Source organism: Phoca vitulina, unplaced genomic scaffold (assembly GCF_004348235.1).
Source record: "Phoca vitulina isolate PV1807 unplaced genomic scaffold, GSC_HSeal_1.0 scaffold31, whole genome shotgun sequence".
Taxonomy (NCBI): Eukaryota; Metazoa; Chordata; class Mammalia; order Carnivora; family Phocidae; genus Phoca; species Phoca vitulina.
This window is the reverse complement of record NW_022589734.1, coordinates 24,593,887-24,607,116: the sequence shown is the minus strand read 5'-3', so window position 1 is coordinate 24,607,116 and position 13,230 is coordinate 24,593,887. Positions and strand designations below refer to the sequence as shown.

At 39.8% G+C, this 13,230-nt stretch overlaps 1 protein-coding gene across 1 annotated transcript in view; it reads right to left on the bottom strand.

Annotated features, from left to right (window-relative positions):
• The window catches only part of LOC116644850 (histone H2B type 1-A-like), a 383,608-nt gene that overhangs the window by 240,408 nt on the left and 129,970 nt on the right, over nt 1–13,230 (bottom strand). The gene's annotated exons all lie outside the window — the stretch shown is intronic.

The window sequence follows — 13,230 nt, the reverse complement described above, 5'->3', positions numbered from 1 at the left end:
ACAGAAACATGGGCCAATGTCTCGAAAAGAGACTTCATGAAAGAGAAATTCTAAGTGACCTAAAGATATAAAAGGTGGTCAACTTCACTAGACATTAGAGAAATGAAAATCGAAACCACCGCGAGATAGCACCACGCACTTCAACAGAATGGACAGAGAAAGTGAGAGAAGACGGAAACAAAGATTGGCAAGGGTGTGGAACAACTTATACTCTCGCCCACTGCGCATGAGTGCCAGTTAGAACCTCTGGAAGCTGCTTGGCAACGTCCCCTAAAGCCAAATGTAGGCATTCCAGTGACAGGCACTTCACTTAGAAACGTCCCTACACATTCAGAACAAGATGTGCAACAACGTTCGGAGTAGCCCAACGGGAAACAACCCAATTGTCTGTCAAGAGAAGAATGAGTAAATCAATAATGGTCTATTCACAAAGCAAGGCGAGTAAGGACACCCCAGCAATCATGGATCTCATAGATGCAGTATTGAGTGAAAAAAGACAAACAATATCTTCTTTCAAACACTTAAGGAAAGGTTTTCAAAACAGACAAAACTAGTTTATCCTATTAAAAATCAAGTTAGGGCTTCCCCTCGGGTGGAGGTGGTAGCAGTGACCGGATGGGGGATGTAATGGAGGCTCCTGGGCGCTGGCATCTCCTATGACTTGGGTGCTAGTCACATGGTGCTTTCACTTTGTGGAAAGTGTGCATTTATGTAGGTAAAAAGTAAAACATTTACTTAAAACAAATCCAATGTTTCATTCATCTCAAAGCCTCTCTTCTGTCTTGGGCTTAGGTCTGATCAATGGAGCAGGTAGGAAGGAGCCCCTTTCACGTTCTTCCTGGCTGCCCCCCTCCTCCTCCTCCACGGGACCCTCCAGCATCAGAGCAGAAGGGAAGGCAGCCGGACTATCGATGCTGTCAGCTTTTGGATCACAGTCCAAGTTCCTAAACAGCAACATGAATGAGCTCAGGCTTCCCACGCATGCCCCTGGAAGCATCCGTTGGCTCGAAGGTAAGAGCAATGGTCCTGTACGTCCAGGGTTTTGGAGCAGCTGCTACGATTGATTCCTGACAGACAACATCTCTGGGTCAGGGCCTCTGTAGTTACTGTTCCCCATCTGATGGTTTGAAGAAGGGTTACCACTTACGGTTCCCAGGGGCTTCAGAATAGGTGCAGCTGTGAGTTGATCCGAAGCATCTCTCGCCAACCCCCTTCCCTAAAGAGCTTTTTCTAACATTGAGTCATGTGAATTAATTCACTTTTCTCAAATCGTTTATCTACATCTATCTAACAATGATATGAGCTGCTTTTTCTCTTTTGACTTAAATAGTATGAATTATATGAATATATGTCTTCATGTTGAGCAAACTGTACCTTGAGCATTCTTTTGATGCCATCAGGTTTGACTCACTACTAGTTTATTTAGGACATGGCTGTCCTATTGATATATGACATTGGTTCTGAATGCACACGTGTCATGTCTGGATATGAAGCTTATGCTGATTTCAAGAAAAGAATGAGGAACTCTTTAGTGCCCAATAATCTGGAAAAAAATAGAATGGAAATTGTATTATTGCTTTTATTATCTGAGGGCTTGAAAGCATTGCTTGTAAAACTATGTAGGTGCAAAGCCATTGTGAGGAGACTCTTTGGATAACTTTCTCAGTTTCCTTCATGGTTATGGGCCTGTGAAGGGGTTCTATGTATTCTTCCATCAGTTTTGACAATTTATGTTATCTTGGAGGATCATTCATTTTATACATAATTGAAAACATATTTGCAAGATATTGAAATGTTTTATCAAATTATCTTTTTAATAATATATTCATTTTTTCTGTATCTGAGGTGTGAGCTTCTTTGGGACTCTGACATGAGGCGTGGGTGCTTTCTTTCTGCTTCTTCATTAGACAACTTAGTGATTTATTTATTTTAAAGATAGTTGTCTTTTTTTTTTTTTTAAGATTTCTTTATTTATTATTTAGGGACGAGAGGGGCAGAGGGAGAGGGAGAGAGAGAATCTCAAGCAGACTTCCCTCTGAGTGAGGAGCCTGACATGCAGCTCAATCTCATGACCCTGAGATCATGACCTGAGCCAAAATCAAGGGTGGGACACTTAATTGACTGAGCCACCCAGGCACCCCAAAGATAGTTGTCTTTTTATTTTAGAATCTGTTGGCTTTATCTTTTATCAGTCTTACTTCCTATTTCCTTTCGTTTTACTTCTCATAAATTTTGTTTTGAATACTTAGTTCGTTTATTTTCATTTACCTTTATTTAATCATGGAGAGAACTTAAGCCTCCAAGGACTTCTCTAAGTCCGCCTTGGTAGGAAGATTACATTTTGCTGTGTTGAGCCCCCAGATTCATTGTTTTCTTAATGCTTTATTTCTTAAGGGAATAACTCATGGAGTAAAACAAGCATCTGTTGACTCCTACCAGACATGCATGAGAAAACTAGTCTCTGAGACACCCGGACATCGCACCCAAATACAGTCCCCTTGGTTTCATTACTGTTCTCTGAATTTGTGTCTAACTTGTGGCAGTTAATGTATTAGGGTTGCATTAAGTCCTTTCCATACCAGAATTATATTCTGGTAAGTATCGCAATTGTCACTGTGATTTGGATGTAATTCAAGGTCCCCTAGGGTGAGGCAGGCCAGAAAATTTAAGGAGGCCCAAAATTTAAGGAGACATTCTTTCTCAGGCTTGGGCAAGCACAGAATTGGCCCAGGAGAGTGAGCATCCCTTCATTGTCACGTCCTGGGCACCTCTCACTTTTTCCTTAACCTAGTTCTGGCCACTGACTTTTTTTTTTATGACCTCCCTCTTCCCCCTTCTTTTTCTCCTCAAAATATTCCAGTGGAGATTATTTTGGAAAAGTACTTGGATAATCCTCTGAGTTCCAGAATAGCAGAGAATTTCTTTCTTAATATGCCACACTATCATTATGGAGCCTAAATACATTAAAATATTAAGTTAGCCAGGAAAAGTTTTGTTTCACAAAAATTTCCAATCACTATTGACTTCCTGCGAGTCTCTTCTGGTATCTAATGCAATAAGGATTAGCCAACTAGTTAGCCAACTAATTTTTGTAGGACAGGTGTATGTAGGTAGGTGTGATAGGGTTCTCTCTTTTCCCTGAAACTCGATACTTTCACCAAGAAGTCCAAGGTGTGAATCACTTTCAATTTGATGTTGCCTGGAATATCATGAGTAATTTGCTTTTTGGCTAGTGGTCTTGGAATTTCCTTCAATTTTTTTTTTTAATTAATGTTTCTTCTCTATTTGTTAAGAATCCCTCATCTATTTATCTGTATGCTAGAACCTTGTTACCTATCTTCCAGTTTCTGCTGACTTCATCCTTGAATCTTTTACTTTGCTTTCTCCTTGGTGGAAGCACACCGACACATATCCCAAGCTCTTCTCCAACTTCCGTAAGTTCCAAATTATTTCTTAAAATTGCCTGAAAATATGCCGATGTCCACATTATTCCTCTTCCCATTTTTTAAAAAAAGAAAGGCATGCACACCTTTTTGTGAGCCAATGTCTAGAGTAAATACCTCCAGCTTGTCAACAAAGGGATAATTCCAAGTATCAGGTTGGGGATTACCTGTTAATGATTAATACATTCACCTAGCTCTTGGTTTTCCTGCCTTTCCTGGCCTGTTGTGCATGTTTTTATTATAGGTGAAGGTTGACCAGGGCTGGAATGTTCTGAATTCAGAGCAACAGGGCAGGTTGGGGAACCAGTTCTTTGAAGTGAAGCTAGGATATTTTCCCAGTTTCAAGATATATTTGATAAAATTCTCAGATAAAAAATTATGTGGTTACTTCTAGATTAGATATGAATTTTACAATAAGGTGGTTCAAACCTCTATTAAAATCAAATCTTGTCATGAAATGTTTACTCTAATTGTAATCATTTCTCCTCTTACTTCATCTTATAAAATGTTTAATGTTTTCTTTTATTTTTAAAACAACTCATTTATATTTTTGATGAAAAGTGTTAGATGTCAAGTTAAAAATGTTCAAGGAGGTAAAGTTTTCAAAATTCTTTTATGCAGTACACAATCAAAAGAGTTTGAAGACTGTTGCTCTCTATAATGGTCTACTTTTAAGCAGTATCCATTCTGATGCTTACTATTCCTGGTTTTCTTTAAAAATTTCTGTAGCATTATTAACTAGAGTCTCTCTTTCATAGAACCCACCCCCTTTTCCTCTCAGTGCAATGTCATATTCTGATTTTTATAACTTGCTTCGTAGAATATATATTTGTTTTGAGTCCTTTCCCAAAGTTTTAGGAATTTACTCTTCCTCCTGTGAGAAAAATCTCAAGAAAAATGTGTCCATTCTCTGAAGTCCATGGTACTGATTTCCTTTTTCATATTGAAAATTAAAAAAAAAAAAATGTCTGTGTTCCTGAGGATTTGGGGTTGTAGTTACAGAAACCAACTGGATCATTTATGCCACCGTGGATTTATTCAAAGAAACCGAAATGGGGCTACTCCAGGGATCAAAGTGAAACCCAAAGAAAGGTAGCTACAGAAGTTTGCTCCCCTGTTGAAAGAAATGGTGTTGACTTCTAAATTCTCCGTTCTCCCGTCCCTCTCCTCAGTATTTAAGGTCTCAGGAGAGAATTTAATTGGTGGAATTTAGGTCAAGTGCTGGTTCTTTGGCTTTAACAGAGCCTGAGGATCTGAGGGGCAAAGTCTCAACTGACCCCTTCAGCTTCCAGAGGGAGGTCAGAACACCATGATTCACCATCATAACATGTTCTCACACAATGGGAAAGAGATAATTCCCCAAAATAAAGTTGCGATACTAGAAAGAAGGGGTAAGAAATCTTGGGAATAGGTTTATATGAAATCTATTTTGTTTCCTTTTTAATTATTGTGGAAGAGAACCAGTTCTATCTGAGACAGCTGCTTGCCAAAATAAAGTGAGGATGGTTTCTCCTTCAGAACCGCCCCATGCTGCTCCAGATGCCACTACAATTCTTAGGACCTGAGCTCTGCCCTAAGTGATGTCAGTTTATGTAATGATTAATTCATGTTAGTGAGTATGCAGAGGTTGCTGATTGCATGGACATATCCATCCAGAACGTAATGGCTTCCCGTTTGTGTTGAAACTACTTTCCAAGTGGTCATGTCTAGTTACTTTTCTGAAAGCAGGGGAGTAGTCTCTCTCTGTTGATATGTGATTCTTCAGTTCCAGAAAGTGCCCCCTAGTTTTAAGGGTGAATCATTCCCAATGGTCCAAGGACCCAACTCCACTTCTACCCCCAGCTCCTGGGAACCCAGCAGAGAAATTGGGTGCCATAGACATAGAAGTCTCCAGTGAAGCAGAGAGGTTGAGCATCATTGAAATTGGTGTACAATATCCTTACTTACAACCCTGTTATCACCCAGGAGCTTGAAAAAGCCAATTTGGCATTTGGAGCTATAAATTTTGTTGGGGTTCTTGGAAGCAATCCTGAGGAATGACTGTTAAGCCATCTCATTGTGTGGTACATGTAGATGTTGCCACTCCAAGGCTGGACGTAAATGGGTCTTCGCCTTCACACACAGATATAAGGAAGAACTAAAATGTGTCAAACAGGTTCAGATTAGTGACCTAGAAAACTATTTGTAAGTAAGAGACAATGAAATTGAGAAACTCTTCCTCTCATACAGATATCATCACTATTCAGATGTTTCTTCAAAGTCAATTATTATCAATCTTTATGAATCTTTTCAACAGTAATTTAATAGTTTCTTCTCAAGACTAGCCTTTCATCTTCAGGTTGATGCTCTCCATGTCCTCTCAGGAAAAGATGGGTTGTCTTGTAGCCTGCCCTCTGGATGGGATTATCTTTTTTGTTCTTCACTTATGTGTGCTTTGAGCAATTTCTGTGTGTCTCTGAGTGAGGTGCTGGGGGCCCAGTGACAAGTGATAACCAGTGATGTCCTCACCACGGAAGTCGACATCCTAAATGGGGACTCATACCCACATTCCAAAGATATATATATATCCCATGCCTGCTGTAAGCCTACTCAGTCTAGGGTAGTGAAAAACAGATACAATCCCTGTCCAAAGAAAGGGAGCAAGGCAGTCAGTAAGTAAACTACATATTGGGTGGGGGTAATAGACATTATGGAGAAAAATTAAGCAGGGAAGGAGGACTCACTGAAAAGGAGACATTTGGGTAAAGTCCTAGAGAGGGGAAGAGAAACAGGGGAATGGGCTTTGGAGGAAGAGCACTTGGGCAGATGTTAAATAGTAAATGCCATCATCAATCCCGTATTACAATTAGGATGAGCACTGGGAATGCAGTGTAGAAGGACAGAAAAGATTGGAGGGAACACCACGTGGTCATGAAAGACCTCATCAAGAAAGTGACATTGACTTGAGCTGAGCTCTGAAAGTTAGCAAGCATTACTCTATAAAGAAAAATAGTGAGTATGTTCCAGGCAAAAGAACCAGCATGTATGAGGAGAAGATGAATAATAAAAATGATAATATAATATAGCCAAAATTTATGGCGTGCTTATTATAGGCCAGTTAATTCTCACAACCCACCCAGTGGTGAGGGAGCGTTATTTACCCTCATTATATAATGAGGCAACAGAGACAGAAAAGATATCATGTAGTAAGATTTAGAATACAGGCAGTTTGGTTAGATCTTGATGATCAGGAAATCTTGGAAGATGTGAAATGGTGCTTTTCAGAAATCGAAGATAGCCGTGATTTTGAGAAACACATAAGTTGACACCATTATTGAAGTTAATAGCTTTTCATGCAGGGTGGTGAGAGCCTTCTTAATGTGTGCCCAGTATTTTAAGGGAACTTATAGAAGAATAGCAAACAGCTAGGAGAAGATTTGATCCAAGGCTAAACCATGCTTTAGTTAAAATGGTTCCACTTACAAGACAGAAGGTCATTATTTGGCATTTGACTTCAAGTAAAGGCTAATCAGACTGATTAATTAAAAGCTTCCAAAACACAATGGGGCACCAAGTAACCAGAGCAGGCACACTCTCCAGGTATGCACGCACGAGAGGAGTATCTGCGAGGCGGCCTGAGGCTAACCCCTACTTACCTTGCAGATTGTTCCATTTCTGTCCTAAAATCAATAAGTCCCCAGTTGATCAGCTTATCGAGAGCCCTAACTAAACACCAGTCACATTTGGAAGGGACTGCTCTCAGTGGGCAGTTGCCTGACTACACTGTGAGATGAATAGGCTCTATGCCTGGATCCACCATAGCCAGCTCTCCAGAGTTCCTGGAGCACGGAAGGGACCTCGGCACCCTAGTAAGGTGAGAGGGTTCTCTTGTCTGCATTACTATCGAAAACTCTCTTCTCTGGGTCTGGGCTTTTCTCCAGCAATATTTGATTTGTTTTCCATTATATAATTTGGCACTGAACATGTCAGTGCTGCTGACTCAGCAGTTCCAGGGTCATCGCCCCATTGCCCCATGGAAGGGTTTCATAGCATCTGCCACTGTCCTCTTGACACTCTGATTTCAGGATTGACACCTACACCCTGAGATACTGCAGCTCTCCTTCCCTCTCCCCATGTCTTCTTGGCTTCCGACTAGCCTCCTTTCCCTAGACTTCTATCTTCCTTGCTGGCCATCATCTCATGGGTCCAGAAGCACCCGAAAACCTTAGTTCTTTGTAGGCATCAAACCCCAGGACTCTCCACTAGTCACAGTATATACTCCCTGATTCCCAAGCCAGCCAGTTTTTCATATTTATTTCCCATTGCATGTGCTTTCCCACCCGGAAAACTCTTAGCAAAAACCCCCTCCCCTAGGATGCTAGGCAAATCAGTCACCCTAGATAGTCTTGTCACAGCTTATTTCAAAGTTCTCCACCTTCATTTGTTCTGTCTGAAGGTAAACTCCTGGAGGGTGGAAGCCATATTGTTCTTCTCGGTTCTTAACAAATAGCCTGACACCAAATGGATGTGGGATAACAACATTTTGAATGGTGACCAACTGTGAATATTTCAAGAATCCCTGGTGCTCTCTAAGTTTTGTACTTGCCTTAATTTTTTTCTGCATTGTGATTTCCAGCCAAATAAAAAAACAAGTGGGGTAAAAAAGCCAACAAGGAAAATACATATAATTAACAATTTTCGGTGTGTTAGGATGATGAATCTTGGGCAGTTTTTTCTGTTTCCCAAATTTATTTGAAATAGCAATAAAAAGAAAAAAATACATATATATTAATTTACTGAAAAAGAGATAGCTTGCCATCCTTTCTGTTAAAAAGAAAAAAAATACTTTTAATTGTCTCTGAAAATTACAAGGAGACATTACTCTGGTTTTTTCAAGAAGGAAATGAAGGACTGGAGAATATGACTAGGCAAAATTTGTTTGCTTTCATTTTGTTTGCTTGCTTTCTATTATCTGTTTTTGTAGGTTTGAATTTCAAACCATGTGAATGTGTTACATGTTCAAAATAATAAATTATATTTACAGTGGAGTTTTTGTTTCAAAATATGTAATATTCAGTACTGAAGAATTCTGAATTTTAGAGCTGACAAGTCCTTAGAGGAGAGTTAGTAGCAATTATCTCATTTAAAATAATTTTTATTGAAGTATAATTTATATCCAGAAAATTACACGTATTTGCAAGTCACATAGAGGTGGCAATTACAGGATATTCATCATGTACAATTGAGATTTATCCAAAAAGACAAGAACTGTATAATCTCACTTATATGTGGAATCTTAAAAAACCAAATTCATAGAAAGAGAGTGGATTGGTGGTTGCCAGAGGCCAGGGGTGTGGGAGAAAGAAGACATTGGTCAAAGGGTTAAAAACTCTCAATTATGAGATGAATAAGTTCTGGAGATATAATGCACAGCAGGGTGACTATAGTTAACAATACTTGGGATGCCTGGGTGGCTCAGTTGGTCAGGCGTCTGCCTTCAGCTCAGGTCATGATCCCGGGGTCCTGGGATCGAGCCCCACATTGGGCTCCCTGCTCAGCGGGGAGCCTGCTTCTCCCTCTCCCTCTGCTGCTCCCCCTGCTCGTGCTCACTCTCTCTGACAAATGAATAAATAAAATCTTAAAAAACCAAACCAAACCAAACACACAATACTGTTGTACATACTTGAAGTCTCTAAGAGAGTAGATCTTAAATGTTCTTACCACACACACACAAAATGGTAATTATGTGAGGTGATGAATATGTTAGCTATTCTTATTGTGGTAATAATTTCACTATATATATATGTATATGTCTCAAATCATCATGTTGTGTACCTTAAACTTACACAATGTTGCATGTCAATTATATCTCAAAGCTGGAAAAAATATAGATAATGTGACTATTTCAGGTCTACTAACAGTCAAGGGAAGTTCTAAAACATTATCAATTTTAAGTTGCCTATGGATTTCAGAAATAATAAAAGTGATACAATGTGTGACTAAGAATCAATTAAATATTCTTTCAATGCAGCCTCTTAAGTACACCCAGAATTTCATAAAAACTGCAGTATAGGAGAGAAACATGCTTGTTTAGACATATTCCAGGAAGACAAACAAAAGACCAATTCTGAAACATTTTTGTGATTTAGGCTATCTCTATTGCAGTCGTGTCAAACTAAAGGTCTTGAAGCTAAATTTCTCAGAGAACAGGTGTGAGCCATTGATGAGAAAAGTATATTATTTTTTCCCTTTCTTTAATCACAAAATAAATTGAGATAGGTGGTAGAATAAAGAGACAGAATGTAGAAATGGGCATATAGACACAAATGAATTTGGTAAAGAACAAAATGAAAACAAAGTTTAAAATTTAAAAACAGATGGAGAAACTAGTAAATATATGCATTACACCAATGCACGCAATAAAAGCAAAGAGGTTGCGTGACCGAGCAATCATTTGAGAACATAACGTTTTTGAAAGACTAAATAAAAAATGGCACCATTTACTGTGAAGAATATGTTATAAGTGCATTAAACGTGGGAAACTATTAACCTAAATGAAATATAAAAACTATGTGCAGCAGAGGACCTTTTAAAACTTTTTTGACAATATCACACAGTAAGATATATAGTATTTTATTTCCATCAAATTATACTCATAAACACAAACGTAACTGAAAAAAAAATATTTCTTTTTTAAAGATCTATTTATTTATTTTTGAGAGAGAGAGTGTGGGGAGAAAAGGCAGAGGGAGAGAGAGAGAATCTTAAGCAGACTCCAAAATGAGCCCCATGCAGGGCTCTGTCTCACCACTCGGAGATCATGACCTGAGCCGAAATCAAGAGTTGGACGCTTAACCAAATGCCCCACCCAGGCACCCCAAAACAAAAATATTTATAAAATAGTTACCTTTGTTACATGAGATATATTCTGAGATTTTCAATTCTATTGAATAAAGCCTTGGTCTATCCTATTATATTTCATCTTTCAAGAAGGTTCTTCATAGCCATGCAAATTGATTTCACTGGTGTGTCAAGAATCATTCTTCACTCTACTCTGGATCTATGGTGACAGCTAGCCAGAACCCTACAGGTGATCACAGGCATGTATCAGACAGGCTCAGCTAATGGGAGAGTTCTACCAGAGCCCCAGTCCAAGAGCTAGGGATGCAACTGGAGCTGGGCCAATAAGAGTCCTTCATGAGACTCTCTGATCTGGAGCCTGGACAGAACACCTTTTCTTGTCTTATGGTGAAGATGCAAGGGTAAGGTTCCAGACTGCCAGGCAAAGGGTTTTTCCCACTTGGAGACTAAGAGAAGGAAAGTGATGTGTAAGAAAACAGTAGAAATGAGAGTCTGGGGTTGTGGGGGGAGGAAGAGAGAGGAGGAGGGAGAGGAGAGAGGGAAAGGAGAGTATGGGAGAGGGCGGGAGAGAGGCAGAGAGATGTGAGAGGAAACGGGAACCAATGGGGTACAAATCCTGCCTTCCAGTCATGTGGTCTGTGGAGCTGTGCTCATTCACCCATTGTCCTTTCTGTCCCATCTGCTCTTCCACCCCAGCTGCTTTCTGTCCTGAAGCTGGTCCAACATGGCTTTCTGTGTGGTGCATCCACATAGGCCTGACATAGGAGCCCCAACCTTTCACCTGACACCATGAAAACCAGCCCCAGCACAAGAGCCAGTGAAGTGATCTTGGCCTGCAATCCTGACCCTCCTCCTCCTTATGATGAGATTAACTTTGTTCTTAATCTCGCTCTGTCGTGGGAGGATACTCGGAGAATTAGGCAGAGGTAGAGAGGAAGCTTAAAATCCAGTGAAAGGATGGATTTTTGCTCTTTGTCAAAATAACATAAAAAAAAATTAAGACAAGTTTATGGTTAAAGACCCACAGGGCTAGCCTTGTTAAGGAGCTTGGAGACACACCAGAGCATTCCTAATTTCATTTTTATGGGCACAGCTCTCCAATATTTGCCTCTGTGGCTATGAAGCCAGCTGAGGGCATGAAATGGGTGATTTGCTCTTCAAGGCTTCCTTATTTTCCTACTATTTTTCTAAAATTGATCATGACTACTACTTCCAAAGCCCTCCTTATTTCCCTACATCCTTACCAACAGTGTGTTATCAGACTTTTAGATTTCTGAAATCTGAATGGTGAAAATAGTCTTGCTGTTTTCTCTTACTATACATTAAGCTAAACATCCTTCCTTGAGTCGTCAAAATTGCAGCCTTTGAAAAGGTCTTTATCTCACCTGCATCCTTAAATTATAGTTTAGCTGTGTATAGAATTCTAGATTGAGAAGAGTTTTGCCTCTTTTCAGAACAAAGTGTTTTTGCCTTTTTCAAAAGCAATTTCATGATATTATTCCATTGGTTTGGCTCCTCTTGTTGCTGATGGTTAAAATCATAAATGTATTTCATGATACTAATTAAAGAAGAAAAGAATCACATGTCATTTAGTAGTTGCTAAGTGGGTAGTTGCTAATATTTTATACTTAATTTTAATTAAAGTCTGTTAATAACATATGTCAAATAAGTCTGTGTATTATACTTGAGATACTCAAATCCACTATTATTACTATTTTTTTTAATCATTGTATCTGGCTATTAGACAATGCATTTTTTAAATTAATTAATTAATTAATTAATTATTATCATGCTCAATTAGCCAGCATATAGTACATCATTAGTTTTTGATGTAGTGTTCAACAGTTCTTTAGTTGCGTATAACACCCAGTGCTCATCACCACACATGCCCTCCTTAATACCCATCACCCGGTTACCTCATTTCCCCCACCCCCCTCCCTTCTTTAACCCTCGGTTTGGTTCTGGAGTCCAGAGTCTCTCATGGTTTGTTTCCCTCTCTGATTTCTTCCCATTCGGTTTTCCCTCCCTTCCCCCATGGTCCTCTGTGCTATTCCTTATGTTCCACATATGAGTGAAACCATATGATAATTGTCTTTCTCCAATTGACTTATTTCAGTTAGCATAATCCCCTCCAGTTCCCTCCATGTTGATGCAAATGGTGGGTGTTCATCCTTTCTAATGGCTGAGTAATATTCCATTGTATATATGAACCACATCTTCTTTATCCATTCATCTGTTGAAGGACATCTCGGCTCCTTCCACAGTTTGGCTATTGTGGACATTGCTGCTATGAACATTGGGGTACATGTGCCTCTTCTTTTCAGTACATCTGTATCTTTGGGGTAAATACCTAGTAGTGCAATTGCTGGGTCATAGGGTAGTTCTATTTTTAGCATCTTGAGGGACCTCCATACTGTTTTCCAGAGTGGCTGCACCAGCTTGCATTCCCACCAACAGTGTAGGAGGGTTCCCCTTTCTCCACATCCTTGCCGACATGTGTTGTTTCCTGACTTGTTAATTTTAGCCATTCTGACTGGTGTGAGGTGGTATCTCATTGTGGTTTTGGTTTGTATTTACCTGATGATGAGTGATGTGGAACTTTTTTCATGTGTCTGTTAGCCATTTGTATGTCTTCTAGACAATGCATTTTGAGAAGAAATTTAACTACTGAAAACAATAAGACAAAATAATCCCATAGTTGGTGTAGAAGAGTGACTCCTCTGTTGGCACCCTGGTGACTCAGCACATTCTCATGTGGGCCACACAGGTGGGACTCAGGCAGGGCTCAGCCACACTCTGACCGGTCTCAGCAGAGTGCCCTGTAGTACTGCCTGGAACGTGCCAAGAGGCATTCATGAGGAACTGCCTCAGGCCATTTCTCATCACCCCTTGCCCTCACCATCTACATGGAAGTTACCTATATTGGGGGAGGCTTCTGTGAGGCAGT